This window comes from Cetorhinus maximus, chromosome 17, assembly GCF_964194155.1.
Source record: "Cetorhinus maximus chromosome 17, sCetMax3.hap1.1, whole genome shotgun sequence".
NCBI lineage: Eukaryota > Metazoa > Chordata > Chondrichthyes > Lamniformes > Cetorhinidae > Cetorhinus > Cetorhinus maximus.
Genome location: NC_135895.1, coordinates 64,471,574 through 64,494,382, shown reverse-complemented (window position 1 = coordinate 64,494,382; position 22,809 = coordinate 64,471,574). Strand labels below are relative to the sequence as shown.

Below are 22,809 nucleotides of genomic sequence, written 5' to 3'. Positions count from 1 at the left end.
AACACATACACACACACAGATTAAGAATGAGAAGTGAGTCCAGGGATAAAAGTTTAAAAGAAATACGAATTAGTCTTTGGCTGGTCCGTAAGGAGTAGATGGTGATGGTTGCGGCCGTTAAGTTGGATGATTCCGGTAGAGCTGACTTTGGGCAGTTGAGCAGTTGGTTTGGAGATTCTTGGTCCTGCAGGTTAGCTGAAAGGATTTGTGCTGTTTCCTTTCGACTGTGGTTTTGCTGACTTGTGACTTGCTTCCAGCAGTCAGTGAGAGAGAGACTTTTTTAACTTGGAAACGCAGAGATGCCTAGTTGATGTCCTTCAGCTGTGACTTTCGCAGCACACCCTTGCACATCAGGCCTGGAACACCAAAACTACCACACAGAACTAGGGTTGCAGTTGGCTTTTTAACTCTTTTTCTCGTGTATTCCTTGAAGGGAAAAAAAAACAAACATATCTTTCGCCCAGATCTGCTTTCTTTTCAACTCACATCATGTCCACAGTCTGGGATATAACTCACAGGAGATGGTTTCTGCTAAGATAGTAATCAGCCTTCATTATCTCCACAATCACAGGAGATTACAGTTCAGTTTTTGCATTGCATCATTTCCTTTGAAGTGCCTCTGTATGAAATAGGCCTTGACACTTTTTTGGTGCGATATTCGTTCTCTGGACTAGTTGGTCAAGTTTAATCCACATAGGAATTTTCCAGCAAGTGGTTACTTTACAGTCTCAGCCAATTTTTGCTTGTATGTCCTTTATTTAAAAAAAACATGTCTTACATAAAAGTTCAATATGTCTGTAAGTAATTTGGGGCTATGATCTGTGGTCATGACAAAAGGAGGAGGGGTGGAAGAGGGTTAAAGCTAGGAAAGGAAAGCGATAGGTGGGAAATATACGATAGGGGATATAATGGGAGCAAAAGGTGGGGAGGCACATGACTAATTGGGAGACAGTAGGAGGAGGAATGTTCTGAGGGCCACATTTCCCTTTAACTTCAACCCAAATGCAGACATTGTTGGCTCCATTTCCCTCACACCATGCTACCACATTCATGCCTCCTGCTGGAAGCAGAAACATAGAAACTAGGAAAGGAGTAGGCCATTCGACCCTTCGAGTCTGCTCCGCCATTCAACATGATCATGTCTGATCCTCTATCTCAACGCCATATTTCCACTTTCTCTCCATACCCCTTGATGCCCCTAATATCCAAAAAATTATCTATTTCTTTCTTGAATATACTCAGTGAACCAGTCTCCACAGCCTTCTGTGGTAGAGAATTCCACAGGTTGACCACCCTCTGAGTGAAGAAATTTTTCCCTATCTCAATCCTAAATGGCCTGTCCCATATCCTGAGACTGTGGCCCCTGGTTGTAGACTCCCCAACAAGGGTAAACATCCTCCCTGCATCGAGTCTGTCTAGCCCTGTTAGAATTTTATGCTTTTCAGCCAGATCCCCTCTCATTCTTCAAAACTCTAGTGAATACAGGCCCAGTCGAACCATTCCCTCCTCATACGACAGTGCTGCCATCCCCAGAACATACACTGCACTCCCTCAATGGCAAGAATATCCTTTCTTAGGTAGGGAGACCAAAACTGCATGCAATACTCCAGGCGTGGTCTCACCAAGGCCTTGTATAACTGCAGTAAGATATCCCTACTTCTGAACTCAAATCCTTTTGCAATGAAGGCCAACATACCATTTTCCTTCCTAATTGCTTGCTGCATTTGCCTGTTTACTTTCATTGACTGGTGTACAAGAACACCCAGGTCCCTTTGTACATCCACATTTCCCAATATATAAAGAGGAAAGACTTGCATTTATATAACGCCTTTCATGACCACTGGACTTATAACACTTTAGCCAATGAAGTACTTTTTGAAATGTTACTGTTGTAATGTAGAAAATGTGGCAGCCAATATGCGCACAGTAAACTTCCACAAACAGCAATGTGATAATGCCTAGTTAATTTGATTTTCTGATGTTGATTGAGGGATAAATATTGGTCAGGACATTAGGGATAACCTCTTCAAAATAGCATCATGAGATCTTTTACATCCATCCAAGCAGGCTGTGGGACCTAGGTTAACGTCCCATCCGAAAATCAGCACCTCCCTCAGTGCTGCACTGGGCTATCAGCTTTGATTTTTGTACTCAAGCCTTGGGCTAGGATTTTCCGTGCCCACTGGGGTCAGCTGTGTTCGGGCGTGAGCGGACAATATGGAGAGAAGGCCAAAAATCGGTTCATGATGTTGTGAAACCAGCTTGCAATTGTCCGCTCCGTCCGTCAATGGCAGACCGCATTCCCCGTCACCGGATGTCGGGAACCTCATTGTAATACATCAGCATATCATTATAGGGCCAGTCCGCCAGACTCATACCCCCCTGCTGGATCATCCGCCCACGACATTGGGAAAACACGCCAAAATGTTTCACAACAACATACATAAGGCGTGCACTTGGAGGGCTGCACTTTGCTCCGGACTTCAAGGTTTGTTTGGCTACCTTGCTTCGGTCAGCACTCGCAGTCATCAGTGCCAGGCTTCACAGACAGCACCACATCACCTTTAGGGGGGCTCACGGATAGGTCTCTAACTACCAGATCAGCCATATGTGGGTGGCTTTTCAACAGCTGCGGGGCTAGGACTTGCTTGGGGAAAGGGAAGAAGTGGCCTCAGGCAAGGAAAGAGGCTGCAGGGCAAGGGCTGTACTGGGGAAGGAGGGTATCTCAGGGCCTGTGTGGGGGCACATGTTGATCTGTGCAAGCTGCCTCAAGATGGTTAGGGCTGAGGAGGCAGTCTCCAGAGGAGATGAGGCCAGATGGACATGTGAGGGTATGTGTATGAGAATGGGTGGTGATGTCCCTTGAGCTGGCACTGAGTGTGATGGGAGTGAATATGTGATGGGCTTGAGTGTGTGAGTTTAGAGTGATGAGATGATTGCCTTACCCTGACGGCATGGATGAGGTCATTCATCCTCTATCTGCATTGGATGGCCAACCTCTTCCATGCAGCATTGGCACTGATCACCACTGTCATCGAGCCGGAGTGGTAATGTAGATGCCCCTCCTGAGGCCAGAGCAGGGGTAGAGGACGTCACAGCGCGCATCCACAGCGTCCAAAAGCACTTAAGGGCTGCAGTCTTTTTGCCTCTCAGGGCCATGTCTTCTTTGCTGCAGCTGCTGTACTTTAAACGTGTTGCCTGGCGTGATGAAGCAGTGAAGTGATGGCATGGCAGGCGAATCAGAGCTCACCCACCATCAAAACGGCATGTATCCCAGGAATGCATAATTAACGCCGCAGGTTTGGGAATATAAGGCCTGAAAAGCCGCCATTGCGGCCAGCGGGTAAAATGTGATTTTTCCCGCCTGCTACCTCACTTTAGTGCGAACCTGGGATGATTCTGCCCTTAGATTGGGACTTGAACCCAAAACCTTGTGACTTAGAGGAGAGAGTGCTAGCAGCTGAGCCATGGCTGGCACAAGAGAGCAGAGATAGGAGCAACAACAGCAGCTAAGGTCAAAAAGAATGGAAAATGAGGGAAACACATGAGAGAGAGAGTGAGACAGAAGCACACAGTGAGAAACAACAACACAAATACATCAGGAACATGTAGAGACTATGGGCCCAATTTTATCTGTGCAAGTGGTTAAGCTTTGAATGTGTTAAAATTGAGCCTTATATCCTCTAACTTATGTTAAGTGCCACTAGAAAGCAACTAATATCTATTTGGTGCCTGTTTCATTTCTGTGCTGATTAATAAATGCAGTATTCTTAAACTTGAAACAAAAATAAAAAATGCTGGAAAAAGTCAGCAGATCTAACAGCATCTGTGGAGAGAAAGACAGAGTTAACGTTTTGAGTCTGTATGACTCTTCTTCAGAGCTAAAGGGAAGTAGAAATGTGGTGAAATATATACTGTTAAGCTGGAACGAAGGCCAGCGATAGGTGGAGGCAAAGGAGACATTGCGAAAGATGTCATAAACAAAAGGTCAAAGGGTTGTTAACAGTGGTGATACTGGCTAAAGGAGGTGCTAATGGTGACATAAAGAGTGGAAAGCAGAATGTGATAATGGCAAGACCAGGGTAAGCACTGTGGAAAGTGACAGATGGCCCTAGTGGGGGTGGGGTCGGGGGAGGGGATGGTGGTGGGACAAAAGATCAAAGAGGCTAAAAGCTGGGGATGAAACAATGAATAAAATCGGAAATTTTTTTTTTTAAATAATGAAAATAAGTGGGAGAAAAAATTAAAATTAAAAAATAAAAATGAATATAGAAAACGGAGGGGGTCAAAAAGCGGTGGGGATGGAGGTGAGAGTTCATTGTCTGAAGTTGCTGAACTCAATGTTAAGTCTGGAAGGCTGTAAAGCACCTAATCAGAAGATGAGGTGCTGTTCCTTCAGTTTGCGTTGAGCTCCACTGGAACATTGCAGCAGGCCAAGGACAGACATGTGGGCATGAGAGCAAGGTGGAGTGTTGAAATGGCAAGCGACAGGAAGGTCTGGGCCATGCTTGCGGACAGACCGAAGGTGTTCCGGGTGTTCCGCAAAGCGGTCACATAGTCTGGGTTTGGTCTCTCCAATTTAGAGGATACCGCATTGGGAGCAGCGAATGCAGTAGACCAAATTGAGGGAAGTGCAAGTGAAATGCTGCTTCACTTGAAAGGAGTGTTTGGGCCCTTGGATGGTAAGGAGGGGGGAAGTAAAAGGGCAGGTGTTGCACCTTCTGCGATTGCATGGGAAGGTGCCGTGGGAGGGGGTTAAGGTGTAGGAGGTGATGGAGGAGTGGACCAGGGTGTCCCGGAGGGAACAGTCACTGTGGAATGCCGATGGGGGGGGGAGGTGAAGGGAAGATGTGTTTGGCAGTGGCATCATGCTGATGTTGGCGGAAATGGCAGAGGATAATCCTTTGAATGCGGAGGCTGGTGGGGTGAAAAGTGAGGACAAGGGGGACCCTATCATGGTTCTGGGAGAGAGAGGAAGGTGTGAGGGCAGAGGCACGGGAGATGGGTTGGACATGGTTGAGGGCCCTGCAATGTTCCAGTGAAGCTCAACCAAACTGGAGGAACAGCACCTGATCTTCCGATTAGGCACTTTACAGCCTTCCAGACTTAATGTTGAGTTTAACGACTTCAGACCATGGACTCTCTTCCATCCCCACCCCTTTTTGATCCCCCCTTTTTTCTATATTCATTTTTTATTTTTAAATATTTGTTTATTTATTTCCCCCCCATTCATTTTCATTATTATTATTTTTAAAATTTATTTCCATTTTTATTCATTGTTTCATCCCCAGCTTTTAGCCTCTTCGGTCTGTTTTCCCACCACAATCCGCTTCCCCCACCCGACCCCCACTAGGGCCATCTGTCACTTTCCACAGTGCTTACCCTGGTCTTGCCATTATCACATTCTGCTTTCCACTCTTTATGTCACCATTAGCTCCTCCTTTAGCCAGTACCACCACTGTTAACAACCCTTTGACCTTTTGTTTATGACATCTTTCGCAATGTCTCCTTTGCCTCCACCTATCGCTGGCCTTCTATCCAGCTTCACCAGTTCCACCCCCCTTCAACAGTATATATTTCACCACACTTCTACTTCTCTTTAGTTCTGAAGAAGAGTCATACGGACTTGAAATGTTAACTCTGTCTTTCTCTCCACAGATGCTGTCAGACCTGCTGAGTTTTTCAGCATTTTTTGTTTTTGTTTCAGATTTCCAGCACCCACAGTATCCCTTAAATTTGGATAGGTGAGACCCAACAAAGCGGGATCATTTTATCCTTGCCCTTTTGGTTATTTTTGTTTTGCAGGTACATTACAATTCAATCTACTTTATTCTCCTGTACAAGCGTCTTTCAACTCTATCAGTTATAGTGACAGCTTACAGTACAGCTGCACAGGGTACATGTTACTATAAATAGATAGGTGTAGAATATTCCTGTTGGCTCTCACGCACATTCTCCTAGGCTGATACACCTGCTTTCCCCTTCATACTGGTGATCGCCGAGTAACCTGAGATCTAATAGTGCTGCTGCAGCAAAAGCTTTAGTAGATTTAAAATACAGGATACATTGAATTTTAAGCTTCCCTTTGCAAATTGATATTGTGTTTTTGCAGTTTTGTGCAGCAACTTTGGCATTTACACTGCACGATGTGGAATTTTAATTCTTGTTACAGCCCTTTGTGAGTCTTCTGGCACCTTCCTGATTTGTACATCCCTATTTTGTATTAGTTGTGGTGCTGGGGAGCTGGTAGAATGGTATATCTCTGGTTTTTCCAACTAAGGTGGCATTACTGCAAGCTGTGTTTGTGCGGCTGCATTCTACAGAAATGCAATGTGTAACATTGCATTGTTCTGCCATCAGGGGATGCCACAATTAAGTTTTCTGTGTGGGTTGGCATCACTGTGTGCTTTATATTTGCATTATCACTGCAGTATTGATTTGGTGCCCCATCATCAAAGGTGCTGTGTTTCACATAAAATGGTAAACTGAGGTCCTATCTACCATTCCAAGGTAAATGTAAAAGACCCCATGGTGCTATTAAGAGGAGAGTAGAGAGTTTTTCCAACGTCTTGGCCAATGTTCCCCCTCAAGCAAAATCTTAAAAAAACAGTCAAAGAATGATGGAGGACAGCAGGAGGCCATTTGGCCTGTTGTGCCTGTGCCAGCTCCTTGCAAGAGCTATCCAATTAGTCTTGCTCCCCTGCCTTTTCCCCATAGCCCCTCAAATTTTCCCTTCAAGTATTTGTCCAATTCCCTATTAAAAGTTACTATAGAATTTGCTTCCCAATCTGGCAGATCACAACAATGCTCTGTGTTAAAAAAACATCTTGCCTCTGGCGTTTTTGCCAATGACTTTAAAATTAATTTAGTTATTAATTCATTTGGCATTTGTGAAATCTTGCAGAGCACAAATTTGCCGTTGTATTTGCCTACAAGGCAGTGTCTGCATTTATTCATAGAAGTCACAGCATGGAAGGCCATTGTGCCCCAACAATGTTAGTGTTTCTCTTCCTTGCGAGCAAATTCAATTCACGGTGAAATGCATTCAGCATCCTGAGGACATAAAACTCAGCAGGGAAATGGAGTTCTTTCTACTTGTTTTTGATCAGGAAACAGAATTCTCTAAGACATTACTGAACACAATTAAGCCAAAGTGAGATTATTCTAAATGCAGCACCTATCCAGCCGCTTTGGGCTAATTCTACAAAAGAAGTGCATCATGAGAATTATAGTTCCACTAGAGCAAGGTGGAAATTACAAGTCCCAGAATGTATTTTACAAAGCAGAAACTGTTGCTCTGGATTAGTGATATCAAAGGTTCTGTTTCAGGATTCAGGAACTTCTGGACAATGCGGTAACATCTCTTATCCTTGTTATTACTTTTATGTTCAGGTTGTGTCTGTTATGTCACACCTTTAAAAAGCTCTACACCTCTAAATTAGGATTGCCAACCCTCTCGGAATACCCGGGAGTCTCCCGGAATGGGTGATCAATCTCCTGGATGCTGCTGCTGGCAAACCGGGGGAAGATGATTTCCAAGCTCCAATTTGTGCCTGAAATGAACAACAATCAATAGCCCAAATCTCTCCCTGAGCAGAAAAGCTGCGGAGTTCGCTGCTGATGGCCCAAAACATCTGCACCTATCTTGATCATAGGCTACAGTGAAAACTCCCTGCTCTCCCTGCAGCAGGGCCTGGCTTCAAGACAGGCAGCGAGGGCTTCCAGTTTTGCTAGTGAAGCCAGGCCACCTTTGACATCACAAGCTGAGGTTAGTCTTCAGCTCAATGATTGAGGCCAGTCACTGACAGGTAGGTTTTTTAAATGAATTTTAATATTTTCAAACAGTTACCATATTTTTAAAACTGTTATAAACTTTTAAACACTGTTAACACGGTTTTTAAAAATTTGCTGGGTCTGTCACTCAGACATTAATACCACCCTGCTCCTCTCCCTAGCACTCCTGACTTCTCTCTCTACCAACCCCTGCCCCCACCCCAGCACCCTTGGTTCCTCTCCCCTCCCACCCTAGCATCCCCAGCTCCCCTGCTCCCCAGAACCCCATTGGATCTTTCCTCCCAAAACCCCCGGCTCTTCTCCTCCAGAACCCCTTGCCCCTCTGCCCCTAGCTCCTCTCCTCCTGTCACTCCCAGCTCCTCTTCCCCCTCCCCCCCTACCCCCAGCTCCTATGGCTGCCTCCCCTCCACCTCAGTTTTTTGGGCCACACCTGAGGAACCCTCCCCCACCCCCCTCCACCCCAGGACCCCAAGGCCAGAGCCAAGAAAATACACAAATTGATCAGTGCTCATTCACTTGTAAAAACATGCTGTGTACAGTAATCGCGAAATAGCCCTTATCACCACAGTAGGAAACCCTCAGCGTGTCTATGCTGAAAACCTGTTCCAGCACTGCGGCTCAGGTCCCCAACTCACTTTCTGCCTGGTTTATATCAACCTGGGCAATTAATATTGCATTAACCGTCTTGAACATTTTCAAAACGAGCAATATAATGTGCACAAAACTCTGCAGACCCAGGATGCCGGGTGGAAAGAGAGGGCTGGCGGCACCGCAGAATACTGCTTTGGAAAATATTGTCCATCAATCCAGCATTGAGATAACACTTGCAGCAATGCGCTAGAGCACTTTACAGGATTAGATATTGATTGATGGAATGACAGTTTTTATTCCTGTGCATATTTGTGTCTCCTTTATTAATCCCCTTTCATTCTGCACATGGATTGACGTATTAATCTATCTGAATATATATTTAAAGGTGTTGTAAGGTAAAATAAAACTCTAAGAATTGGTTATCATTTATGTTAAGGACAATTCATTTGGATTTAGTTTGAAGTTATCCTTTTGCTTCTCTCACATACTTGTTTCACAAATTCAGAACATCAAATAAAATGAGTAGAATTACTGAAACATTGCTAAGTATAATTGAAAAATAATTTATTGAAACACTGGTTAATAGATCTTGCTGTGGAAAACAATTAAAATTTTCTTATATATATATACCCAGCTGTATACAAACATATACAGGTCCTTCTCATCTATACTGCCATTCTTACTATCAGATCCCCAACAGGCTTTGTAAGTGTTATTTTTAGTTTTAATTAAACCACTAAGTGAGACTACCACACAGCGACAATAGGTGTCAAAAGCAGTGAATTAAGGGCCAGAATTTTTCACTCGTCGGACGAGCATCCCGATGTCATCGTGCACTTGCGCGATACTTCGGTCAGCGGGCAAGAGCGGGAGTCGGCAGCACGCCCGCCGACAATTAACAGGCCTAATAAGGCCATTAAAGTACCAGTTGAATTAAATTTTTCGCTGCCCATCTAATCTTATAGTTGGCAGGCAGGCGAAAAGGGCAAGCGGCCTTTGGCTTTTTTAGGAAACCTCATTCACGGGCAGGATGAGTTTCTAACAGCTATAAAAAATTAAATAAAAATTTTAACATATCATTAATAGCATGTCCCTGCTCATGTGACTGAATCGCATGAGGGGACATGTTTTCTTAACATTTTAAAATTCTTTATTTTTGATTTTTTAAATCTTTATCTCCCTGAGGCAGCTCTGTGCCTCAGGGAGCTTTTCCTGCGCGCACTCGCGCGCATGCACGAAGTTCCCTGCTCGTCTTCCTCCCCCACCCCCCCACAGGCAGCACACGTTTCATGCTGGGCGGGCCTTAATTGCCCCGCCAGCATGAAATCGCAGTCGGCTTCCCGACCGCTCCCGCCCCCACCAAGCCCGCCCGACGAGGGCAAAATCCTGGCCAAGGAGTCTGACAGTAAACAAGCCTATGGGGAATGTTCAGGGTACAGAGATTTTAAAGTAAAATTTGTTTTTGGGAAACAGTTGCTGCCTTGGTGCTGTTGCAAATGGAGGGCAGGTGATGGCTAACTCCAAGGAACTTGCAGGGCTCAATCGGAACTGACCAAAGGATTTAAGAAGGTAGGGATTTCAGGACAGCTTCACCTGAACTGTCCTTGTAAATCCAGTTTCAATCTGTTGAAACAAACATTGGAATAGACATTTAGAATGTGGAAGAGTTCCAAACATTGAATAAATGAAATTACTCCTGGTTTGTGGAAAGGTTGATGTGGGAGCTGATATAAACTATGTCGTTACTAATAACATATCAACTATAAAATTCACCATACTTAACACATAGTCCTTTACAAATAATACTCAATCTAAAAACAGCATAGGCCGGGATTTTCCGTGCTGCCAGCGTTAAGCGTGCTCGGTGGTGTGAGTGGACAATATGGTGTGATCAGTTTCACGACAGCGTGAAACCAGTTTGTGATTGTTCACTCAGCCCACCAATCATAGGCCGCCTTCTCCACAATCAGACGTCCGGAACACCATTGGTTTACAAAGGCATATCGTTATTACACCTGCCTGCCAGAATCATCCCCCCCTGCTGGATCGTCCGCCCACGTCACTGGGAAAACACGACGTGTTTCACAACAGCACATAAGCAACGTGCACCTGGAGGGCTGCACTTCACTCGGTACTTCAAGGTTTGTTTGCCTACCTTGCTTCGGGCAGCACTCGTAGTCATCAGGGGCAGGCTTCACAGGCAGCACACCTCACTTTTAGGGATGCTCATGGGCAGGTCTCTACCTACCAGATCAGCCAGATGTGGGTGGCTTTTCAATGGCTGCAGGGCTAGGGTGAATTGGAAGAAGTGGCCTCAGGCAAGGGAAGAGGCTACAGGACAAGGGCTGTATTGGGGAAAGAGGGTAGCCCAGGGTGTATGTGGGGACACATGTTGGTCTGTGCAAGTGTCCTCAAGATGGTGATGGTTGAGGAGGCAGTCTCCAGAGGAGATGAGGCCAGATGGACATGTGAGACTACGTGTATGAGAATGGGTAGTGATGTCCCTTGAGGTGGCAGTGAGTGAGATGCCAGTGAATGTGTGATGGGCTTGAGTGTGTGAGTTTAGAGTGATGAGATGGTTGCTGTACCCTGGCTGCACGGATGAGATCATTCATCCTCTATCTGCATTGGATGGCCAACCTCTTCTGCGCAGCATTAGCGCTGATCACCACTGCCACCGCCTACCAAGCCTGGTTGGTCATGCCGCTGCCCAGCCTGCGGCCAGAGCAGGGGTAGAGGACATCCGGCGTCTGAAAGGCTTTCCAGTGACGTGTTACTAAACCTGGGGGCTGCAGTCTTTTTGCCTTTCGTGGACATTTTACCTGCAGTAGTTGTGGGCTAGAAGCACTGAGATGTGAGAACGCGGCTGGACTTTATATATGGTGTCTGGCTTGATGAAGTGGTGAGCTGATGGCGTGGTGGGCGAATGAGTGCCTGCCTGCCATTGGAGTGGCGTGTTTCCTGGGAACAAATAACTAATGCGGCGGGTTCCGGAAATACGACATGAAAACCCGCCATTGCGGCTGACAGGTAAAATGTTGTTTTACCCGCCCGCTACCAAATTCAGTGCAAATCTGGGAAAATTCTGACCATTGCAATTTAAATATTATGTGCAATATTCCCAAAGTTGCAGCCACCAGTTTAAAAAGAGAAACTGCTTCTTTATAAATTACAGCATTTAAAGCGCGTTTACATTTGCACACATATATATATTCCTACAAACGGAAGGAACTTTAGCTGGAGAAATGTTTTTAAAATTGTAAACTCAATATCCTGCACAATACCTTGCACATTTGATGCTTATTACATTTGAAGAGCTGAAGAAAATGTTAAGAGACATTTGCTTTTGCGGGGTTTTACATATAGCTTATATCTGTTTGATTTTAGTGATAATCATAGTGTGTTATCACTAGCAGTCTACCTTGTGATCAAGGGACTGTGGAAAAATGCTGTGATCAATCCAAATCTTGAGTGACAATGAGAGTTACAGTTTCCCTGTATTCACTAATCATTCAGCCAAAATTCAGCGCTGGACTTTTGCAACCAGAATGAATCCTTTCACAAGCCCACCAACTCCATGGTGTTTTTCTTGTCATTACGGGTCACTGTTACCCTTCACGCAATGGGCATCTCTAACCCCAGTACTGCCTCAACACCTTAACCAGAACCCCTGCTCCTTACACTTTGAAACTTATTCATTTTGGGTCCCCCCTCTCATTTGGGGGCCCTATGCCACGGGCATGGTGTGTTTCATTGTAAATCCGCCCCTGGGCAGGGGTGGGAGGGTGGTGGGGTAAGGGGAGCAGGAGATGTTAGGCAGTGGGGGTGATGTCGGATTTGGAGTGGGGGAGGAGCCGCGGTGTCAGGGGAATCATGAAAAATGTTTTTATTTACAACAGCCATCTATTTATGTTGTGGATGGGGTATAAGCATTTGGAGGGCTGACTGCTTGATTTACGCCTGTGATTAACAGTCCTAACTTTTTGCATGGAAGAATCCATGTAGGTTGGGGGCAAACAGGCAAAGCTTTTGGAATAAATGGTCCCTGCAGCCTTAAGAATAGGAGCCCATTCAAGTGTGCCACAACTTCTGGATTTCAGTGTAAGTGAGTTTGCTGGAAGTTGCGATGCAGTTGCATCCCTCAATAGCACAACCTTCTTACCATTCACCGCTATTGAGGAAGAAGAATTTAGGCCAATGTTTCAATTAAAAATTCTTCAAGAGTTTTGCTGCTTTATCTGTTTTTGTTTCATTAGTTTCAATGTTTGAAAAACCCTTTTGAAGAAAAACGGTAAAGGTCTTTGTGCATGTGCAGTCTCGATATACCATTAATCACCTATAAGTTGCATGCAAGCTTTTCTTAAAAAAATGTAACTATAATAGAAGATCACACTACTCTAAGGCTTGCTCTGATATGATCACTCATATTTCAACACTAAATCCACTGAGAATACCGAACGTTTTATAATCTGTTTCACCAGTTTCATTTCTCCTCATAAATCTATTGACAAGGAGCTGACCATAACTAGTGAGCTGAGCCAATAGATTTATTATTTATGGGTGACTTTGCTGGTAGAGTATGTGCTCTGGACTTCATTGTCAAATAGCATCACCAATGCTATCATCCATTAAGTAATCCAATAAAACTACATAGCAGTTACTGGGAAATATGCTTATGCAGACATACATTTGCAGGCTGCAGCGAATGTCAAGTGGCTGAATATCAACTGACTGACTGTCAGGATTAGATCCAGCTAAAGTTGTCAACCCTGCTCTAAATGTAGTCTGAGGAGCACCATGGCTCAAAAATATCAAGTCACAAGGCTGATCTTCCTTTCTTGGAAGTCTGGGTGCAGGGTGCATTGAAAATATGCTCTACTGAGGCCCAGAGTTAAAATAAAGGAAGCACCAAATGAGCACACTATGGGGTGCAGTGTGCTCTCAGCCATAAAGACAAGAAAAAGTATTGATGTGTCCTCAGCCTTCAAGGTACCAGACCATTAAAGAGCCAGAGATAGTTAAAGTCCCAGGAAAGAGCCAGAATGATTTGTTGTTTTCAGGTAATGCAGATACACACGAAGAAATACCAAAATATACTGTGTAGCCTAGAGCAAAAAAACATTTTTATAAAGTAAATAACTGAATATAAAGTATTGAGGAGGGAAGGGCAAAGTTACTTATATCTTAAGCAAGTTTTATAAAGTGTAAATATATTCCAACTATTGTCCTGCATTTTTATTTATCATTAAGCTATGTAATATTTCTATCTTATGTCAGTCATATGACAAGAACATAAGAAATAGGAGCAGGAATTGATCATATGGCCCCTTAACCTGCTCCGCCATTCAGCATGATCATGGCTGATCATTGGCCTTAACTCCACTTTCCTGAATCCTCCTTGATTCCCTGAGAAACCAAAAATCTGTCTATCTCAGCCTTAAATATATTCAATAATGGAGCATCCACAACCTTATGGGGGGTAGAGAAATTCAAAGATGCACAACCCTTTGAGTGAAGAAATGTCTTTTAATCTCAGATCTATATATTACTTCAGCAAATCTATTGCCTTGAACAATTGCTGAACCACCATTTAGCCTGTAGCAGGACTGCAGTAAACATAAGGAACTGCATTCCATGTCTCAGACTACCAGTGAACAATATCCCAAGTGATCTGTTTGTTCAACATTAAATGTGCCCTAAGTTTCAATTGGGAAGGAATCTACCCAAACCCAGAAACTGATGAGGTCTGGGGATCTTGCTGTTATTCATACATTCCTAAATGGTTGTTACATGTTTCCAAAATATAAAGTGTTGCTGCAAATTGAATATTAAAAAAAGCTTCAAAAGTATGAGCGTGTGGAAAACATTTTCAAAGAAATGGTGATTGATTTTCATTTCCATTATGACCTGAAAATGGAAGAAGACGCTGCACAATAGAACACTAAATTATGTAGAAATCAATGATGTTACAATTATGAGATTCATAAGATTATTATATTTTGGGACTGTAGTTTTAAATTCAGGGTAAACGAAGGGGGTCGTGTGACTTGTTTTGAAGTCTACCTGACAGTAAGCCTGGGTGATTTGATTATTGGAGATCAAAAGAAGTCTTAGATTTACTGAGAAGAAGATGCAAGAGACAATGGCAGCAGTCTCTGAGTTTGCAATGAGTAGACACTGAGACCTGGATTTTTGCTCCCCGATTGGGAGTACAGGGTCTGGACATTTCCCAGCTCTGCAAACCCGAAAGTCCCCGGACAGTAGGATTTTCATTCTGGGGTGGCAGAGTCAGGCTGGCCGTCCACAGGACAAGTGTGGAGGCTGCCAGATGTGGAGGTGAGCTGGGTGAAGGTCTGCCTTTGTGCTCCAACACTGGGGCTTATGTCAACAGACAGAGTGAAATATCAAGCAATGATTTTTTTTGACACCCCAAACAGTTTTTTCAAAGATTTAAAGGGGAGGAGTTTTAAATGCCTTGACAACTTGAAAGTTGCCTTTGACAGTTGCTTTTAACAGTTTGACAGTTCTCTTGACAGTTGCTTTTGACACTTTTGACAGTTGTCTTTCACAGTTTTGAGAGTTTTGACACTTCTGCCAGTTCCTTTTGACATTTCCTCTTGACAGCTATCTTGAAAGTTCCAATGAGTTTAACCACTTTTTACACACATTCATGTCCACTTTTACATCTCCCAAAGGGCACCTTATCTCCTCTCCACAGCTCTGCTAACAGCTCCAATGGGTTTATGCACTTTTTACACACATTCATGTCTAATTTTAACAATCCCAAATGGCAGCTGACCTCTCCAAAAAGGCAGCTTACCTCTCCCAAAAGGCAGCTTACCAAAGGTACCCCAGGACCATATCCAAAGGGAATCCTACCTCTCTAAAAGGGCACCCACCTATCCAGAGGACTCTACAAAATTTAGACCTGCTCCTGCCAGGACCAATCTGCACACATCATGTTCCCCACTCCTGGATATGGAAATTAGACATAACTGGACCCAGCTGCTGTTTTATATGGGCAGCTGTCTCCGTGAAACACGCACGCACAAGTCTCGACCCCAGCCCATTCCCGCCTCCATATAAATGGTATGTGCCATGTTCTCCGTTGTTATGAAAATTCAGGCCTAAATCTCCCAAAGTCCTTGAAAGGTGTTGAAGGTACCGGGTTGTAAACAGTTATGCTGTAAACCTTTCCGTTACTTCTAAAATGAAAGGGAGTTGAGATCAAGGATAGCTGATTAACATTTCTACCTGGATACAAGATTAACTTGTTTCACGTTGCCAATGGCAGAGAAAGTCATTTTTTGAGATCAGGTTACAGGCTTCCCTACAAGTCAGTGAAGGTCCCAGACAGATGGCAGTTCTGTGTCGTCAGCAGAAAGAAATGGTTACTTGGCTTTGTGAGGTACCACAGCCGGCTGCAGGATGAGCACTACTGTAGCTCTCTTCAGAATGATGAGGGCTACCAGAAATTCCTAGTTGTGAATGTGTTGCCAGCATCTGCTTTATTTAATGCTCTGTCTTTGTTCATTGTCGATTCAATCAATTGAACCATGGTCAGCATTCACAGGGATTAAAATGACAAGATGTTTTTTTAACTGCAGATTCTGATTGCAAGCCAATAAACCCTGGAATTTCAACTAACTCACTTATTAATTCTATAACACAGGAATACAAACTTCTTCCAAAAGAAGAACAAAAGAAATAAAACAAGGAGTGAAGTTAAAAACAAAGGACACTGGAATTCTAAAAGATGAAAGGAGAGAATATTTAAGTAGAAATCTGTATTTTAAAGGGGATATGTGCTTGTTTTCAAAGGGAACCTGTACTGGTTTTTGGAGAGTTGTACATTCATAGCTCCAGAAATAACCAAGGACATCTATACTGAAAATTCCATTCACAGCCGTTCAGCTGGTTGCCAGAAAAGCTCCTAGTGCGCCATGTATCAGTGCAAAGTATTATGATGGAAAATTTGTGTTTCTGTGAGTTAATTGTCTACTATGGTGAAAGCTTCGAATTCCAGGGATACAAATTTATAATGAAAAAGTTAGGGAAGTAATTAATAACTCCTTTGCACAAGAGTATTAAAGTTCTGAGATAAGTGACAGGGAAGACCAGTAAAGTGAATAATATAAATAGGTTCAAAAGTTGACAGGAGAGCAGGTGGCTACCTCTTGCTATTCATAACGAAATTGTAAGCTTGTGAATAAAATAAGAATTTATGAATGTATCACCATTGAAAACATCGGAAGCCTTTCCATAAGATGTATTTCTAGACATAACTGATGGGATATAGTAAGTAGGGCAAATGAAAATATATTTTTTTCTTGCTTGTTTCTTTCAGAAATTGATTCACTCAAACTTTTCAGCTGGCACAGCTTAATATGATACATAGGCAATAAACTAGTTTACAATTGTGAAAGAGGTAGCATTTATATCTGAAATATTAGCTTATTTCCTTTCACCATAGTTGCTGCCTGATCTGCTATAGGTTTCCAGCATTTTCTGTTTTTCTTCCAATTCCTAGCATATGTGGAATTTTGTTTTTTGTTGGATTGTGCTTGTGCCTTTGCCAGTCTCCATGTAACATTAGGTTGAAGCAAAAGCAAAATGATTTCCAGTATTCAGAATGCCACCTATGGATGCAGGGATGGCCATCTTAGACAGGGAGCAAGTGTGAACTTAAAGAGAAAACCCGAAATGGTGAGAGTAAGGGCAAAAAGAACAGCAAATGGGGGTTGGGGGGAGAAAAACAATAAGGTGTGAACCTAAAAGAAAGACAAGAATATTAACTTATAAAGGAGAAAAACAGAAAGGAATGGGAGAGATAGCGTGAGAGAAAGCGTATGAACCAGAAAAGAGGGAGACTGAACCAGAAAAGAGGGAGACTGAACCAAAAATTGATGAAAGGAAGCCTGAAAGGGAGAAGGAATGCAAACCAGAAAAGGAAAAAAAAGATACAACCAAAAGATAGTGGAGTGATTTTAACTTTTATTTATGGTGAAAAGCAGGTGATAAAGAATCGACAGCCTGTTTTACACCTCACCTGATTTTCCTTTTATGAATGTTAATGATAAAGAAAATCAAGCGAGATACAAATCAGGCTGCTGATTTGCTACCATCCATTTTCAACTAGCAATAAAAATGAATATTATCCCCCAGTGTGTGAACAAGAAAAATCAATGTGAACCAGAAAAGAGAGATAGAATAAAGGGGGAAAATGAGAAATAGGAGAATTGATGGATGCAAGAATAGGGGAGAGAGATAATAGAAAGAAACAGCAGAATATCAAAGAAAAATGGATAAGAAATGAGAAACTAGTGGTGGGTCTTGGGGAAGGGTGGGCGGGTGGGTGGTGGTACATGCCTACCAGTCTCAGTATTATTAGAAGAATAAGCAGTTGAGATGTACTTTAACCAGTTGGAAAAGATTTTGAGAAATAGTTACTGTTTGTTTCTATTTACTGCTACATGTTATGTGGATGAGCTACAAGCCAACCAGGTCTTAAAAATAAAATGCACTGTTGCTTAAGATTCAGAATTTTGCTCCAAAAAAATTACATGTGACCAATCCTAAAATACGGCCAACAACAATGGCCACCCAGGAACACCTTTGGCTAGAGACTTGGGTCCAGCCATTCATAAACATGGCAAGTGTGGGAGCTGTGTACAACGTTCTAATTGCTGAGGTCAGCCATCATCCAGACAGAAAGATGTGTAACTGAGGCAGAAGGAATGTTGGAAACTTACTGAGACTCCCTGCTTCAATATCACGTCCACAGACTTTACTCTTCTCTGCTCCCATTGCAGTGTTTTATTAATAGCTAATGACAGCTGCAGCCTCCACTGAGGCTACAACAGGGCACATGACAACAACCTTAACTGCATTGGCAGCAAAATGTGACCTTCTCATCTGTGCAGAAGTGGTGTACCATGGAAAAGGCTGCAGAATAGTTTAGAACCATGTATAGTTTGAGGAGCAGGGTTTTCCCACATTAGCAAGACATTTAAAATGTGCAATGTTCCTCTCACCCCTTCACAGGCTGTATACAGATCAATACTAATTGTGATAATATACTGTTCTCTAAAGCTCTGTATAATATTTAATGGCTAATTATTAACTGTGTAGTACTCTAAGTGTAGCTGTGCTCAAACTGCTGCATTTGGTAATGTCAACTCACTTAAATGATATTTGACACTCTTGCTGCAAACCACATGACAGACTAGGGATACACAATGGTTATGTATGGCTTACCTGGCACCAACAGCTCATAAAGGACACCTTTTAATCGAATAGTCTATAAATCTAAAACAGATGGAGTGAAAAATAGCACTGCTTCTGCAAGAATTCTGCAGAGGAAGATGAATCTTTTTAATACAAGGGGCACCCTCCAGTCAAAATAGTGCCAAACATCTAGAGGAGGTGGCAGTGGTAACTATGGCTCACCTGTAGCTTGAACCTGGAAGAAAGTGACTAGGGCCCTGATCTTCCAATGGTAGCAGCGGCAAATGTTGACATGTTTGCTGCTGTTGCACGTCAGGAATCAGAGGAAGTCCTGACCCACACACGTACATGGTATTTACCCAAGAAGTTTAAACTTCCAATAGACAGAATTATGTTGCCCAGACCCCTCTGAGAATGTCTCAGAGATTTGTGCTTGATGCCCAATACTTACCCAGATATTTAACCCCTCCTTCTCACACTGTTAATCTTAATCGGACAGTTATTAAGAGCAGAGCTGTATCAGAAAGGCCAAAAAAAAAACACCACACCCCTCCCCACCCCCACATCCCTGACAGTGCTCATTGCCCACCCAAACCCCCGACAATTCTCACTGACTGCCGCACCCCCGACAATGCTCACCCCCTCCGCATCCCTGATAATGATCACCCCCTGACAATGCTACCCAACAAGGGTTTGTGACATTTAGGAAGGACAGGAAGCTAGAAAAAGGTGGAGGGGTAGCTCTGTTAATTAAGGATGACATTGGTACAATAGAGAGAGATGACTTTAGTTCTGGAGATCAAGATGTAGAATCAGCTTGGGTAGAGATGAGAAATAGTAAAGGTAAGAAGTCAATTGTGGGAATGTTTTATAAGCCCCCAAAAAATAAGCACACTGTAGGATGGGGTAGACAAGAAGGAATAATGAGGCCTTGTGAGAAAGGCACAGTGATAATCATGGGTGATTTTAATCTACATATAGATTGAACAATAGTAAAATAAAAACAGAAAATGCTGGGAAAACTCAGCAGTTCTGGCAGCATCTGTGGAGAGAGAAACAGAGTTAATGTTACCCAGGGATTCCCTTCCCCTCTCAAAGCCCATCTCCATGGCAACATGAATCACATGGGCCTGGTATTCAGGTAGAAATGCTGATTAGCTATCCTTGAAACGCCAACTTTCTTTTTCTTGGAAGTAAATGGATAGTTCACAGAATCACAGAATTATGACAGCACAAAAGGAGGCCATTCAGCCCATCGTGTCTGCACCAGATCTCCAAACGAGCAATTCACCTAGTGCCATTCCTCCGACTTCTTCCCTTACATTCAAAGCATAACTGTTTACAACCTGATTTTCCCAGCACCTTCCTGGACTTTGGAGACCAGAAGTCTAAGCACTATAAACACAGTTGCCTAACTTAAAGACACAGTCCTGAAACATGACAATCTTATAAACCTCATATTTGTAACACCAGTCTTAAGTCCAAGAGACTCCTTCAGCCGCCATCTCACCAAGTTGTTGGTGTTGTTTGCATGTGAGGATTTATTCATTGGTCACAGCATGGCACTGGCAGCAGTCATGAATAGTCTGCCATTGAGACTGTCCTGCCTTCCTGTCACTGAGCACCTCTCATTGAAAATGCAGGAAACTTAAATAAAGACTAATGTCAAGTAATTCTCGGTGGTAAGATACTGGATCTATGTTGGATGAAAAATTTCAGGGCCAGAATTTTCCGGCCCCATTAGCATTTGGTGTCATGGTGGGCAAGGGGTGACAATATGGTGAGAAGGCAAAAAATCAGTTTCACGCCAGCATGAAAGCACAGCAGATGGTGTCCACCATGGCAGAACATGAATCTCGCTGGAGGCCGCTGTGAACCCGCTAATGGGATGCAAAGTAAGGCCTGACTGGAATTGCACCCACGCCAGATTTATCATTACGTCAATGGGAAAACACTGGTGGGTTCTCATGGACATGGCTCCGCTGCAAAGCAGTCCACAGAAGGTGTGAAGTCTCCATTGATGTCTCGGGTCTGTTTCGGAACTTCACGGTCTTGACCATGGGCTACTATGGATGATCAAAGGGAGGAGGAGCAGCAGCTGGACACCCCTGGATCAACCACTCAGGAATCTCAGAGGCTGTCTGCTCCCTATGAGTCCCCTTTGCCTGTGAGCCCCTCAACCTCATCCTCTGTCACCTCAGAGGGAGACAGCCAAAGCAAGCTGGGGTCCTCAAGGCCTTAGTTCTCCAGGAGGATGCACGCTGAAGTCATCAGAGGCATAAGGGCCAACCATTGCACAGGCTGTCTCCACCCCTGCTGCAGAAGTCTGGGCAGCACCTTGAAGAAGTGGTTGGCCTAGAAAAGCTAAGAAATTCTGATCACAAGTGGTTGCGTGGAGGAGCACATTTTGTCAGTTTATAATCTGAAAATATATTAACTTTCACTGAGTAATCTGTAATGTTGTCTTTCAGCTTTATTGACAGGCTCTACAAGTCCTCCCCCTGCTTCACCCCCCTCCCCCACCCACCCCCCATCACCACCGCCACTAGCAGTTCAGCTGCACGCAGCCGGACCATGAGTGATTCTAGAGGGAGTGGTGTGTGTGTGGCAGGGCCTTTCAGTGCCTCATGCAAACACTCTCCCAAGCACGCGGAGCCTTCATCCATCACATTCATCTTACTGTCCTAAGAATTTTCAGTGCTGCCTTTCTCTTTCAGTTCTCTTTCAGTTGTCCATCTGAGCTGACCTGCATCTCTGTGCACAGACTGATTGAACTCCCATTCAGCAGCTATGCCTGTCCTGCACGAGGGTCCGCTCACATTCAATTTTGACAACAATGATAGACGTCAAGTTTTTGATCAGCTCCCCCGTCCTTTTCCCCTTCCCCAATCACACATGTCCTTTCTCCCATCACTGTTGACCCCCGCCCCCGGCATCACCTCCCACCTCCCCATCATCACCTACCAACCCGAACCCTTGTCTTTCCAGGATGGCCAAGTGAACGTGCACATCCCGTTCTTTCCTGAGAACCCCACCCCCATCTATATTGACCTCCCTGACTCCCTCCTTCCCACCTCCAGGGTCCATGTTTGCCTCTGCGTCCCCACCAACCACCCTTGCCGTCCCTTCTACCTCTACCGACTCATCCTCACCCTCCCACCCTTCTGGTTTACACTGCCCCCTCTCTTTTTCACCATTTACTCCTACCACGCCCACCCTCAGTTTGATCCCCAAGAAGCAGTCATTGACTCCACCTATCCTACCTTGCATATTCACCTGGACATCCTCCACCCTTACTCCCTCCTTCACCCAGACACCTTTGCCCCTCTGAACTCCTTCCTCCACCCTTACTCCCTCTTCCCCCCAGATACCTTCCCCACTCCAAACTCCCTCCTCCACTCTTACTACCTCCTCCTCTGGACATCTTTCCACCTCCAAACTTCCTCCTCCACTCTTACTCTCTTCTCCGCCCTTATTCCCTCCTCCACTCTTATTCCCTCCTCCCCTCAGACACCTTCCCCACTCCGAATTCCTTCCTCTCTCAGAGCTCCATCCCCTACATCTACCCCCCAACTTGCTGCATTCTCCCCACTACACGCTCCTGCCCCCGTGATCCCTCCTCCCCCCTCCCAACCTCAACCCCCTGACATCTCTGCCTCCCCTAGCCCCCAACCTCACACCCCCGGCCACCTTTGTTCCACACCCCCCCAACCTCACCCCCCTCCAATACCTATGTTCCCCACCCCCCCGCCCCCGAGTTGCGGCGGGATCTTGAACGGGAACGCAAATCCAGGAGAGGGAAGCAGAAAGAGGGTGAATCAGAGAATGGGAGGTTCTGCGAGAAGGTGGATCAGGGTCGGTGAAGAGGCAACAACTCAAAGGTTGGGGAGGGGGAGAGACCACTGAGGGTTGTGGAGGTAGAGGATCTGCAGCAATCTGGATCAGGGAGCAGGAGGTTCAGGAAGCAGGATTGGGGGCAGCCAGGAGGTAACTTAAGTAGAAAGTTACATTTTTCTTTTAAAATAAAATAAGTTTAAAAATATAAAAGTTATAGGAACTTAAGAATGTAGGAATTTAGCCACGTAGAATATTGCTCCTTAAGCAAATAGTGCATTATTCAGCTTTTAAAAAGTTTACTTGCATAGGTGCATTTTTAATTCCTTATATTTTTCTGGTTTTTGTTTTATAAATGCTGTA

The 22,809-nt window shown here is 44.2% G+C and overlaps 1 protein-coding gene across 1 annotated transcript in view; it reads left to right on the top strand.

Moving 5' to 3' along the window:
- Positions 1-22,809, top strand: part of pde4dip (phosphodiesterase 4D interacting protein) — a 545,686-nt gene that overhangs the window by 305,864 nt on the left and 217,013 nt on the right. The gene's annotated exons all lie outside the window — the stretch shown is intronic.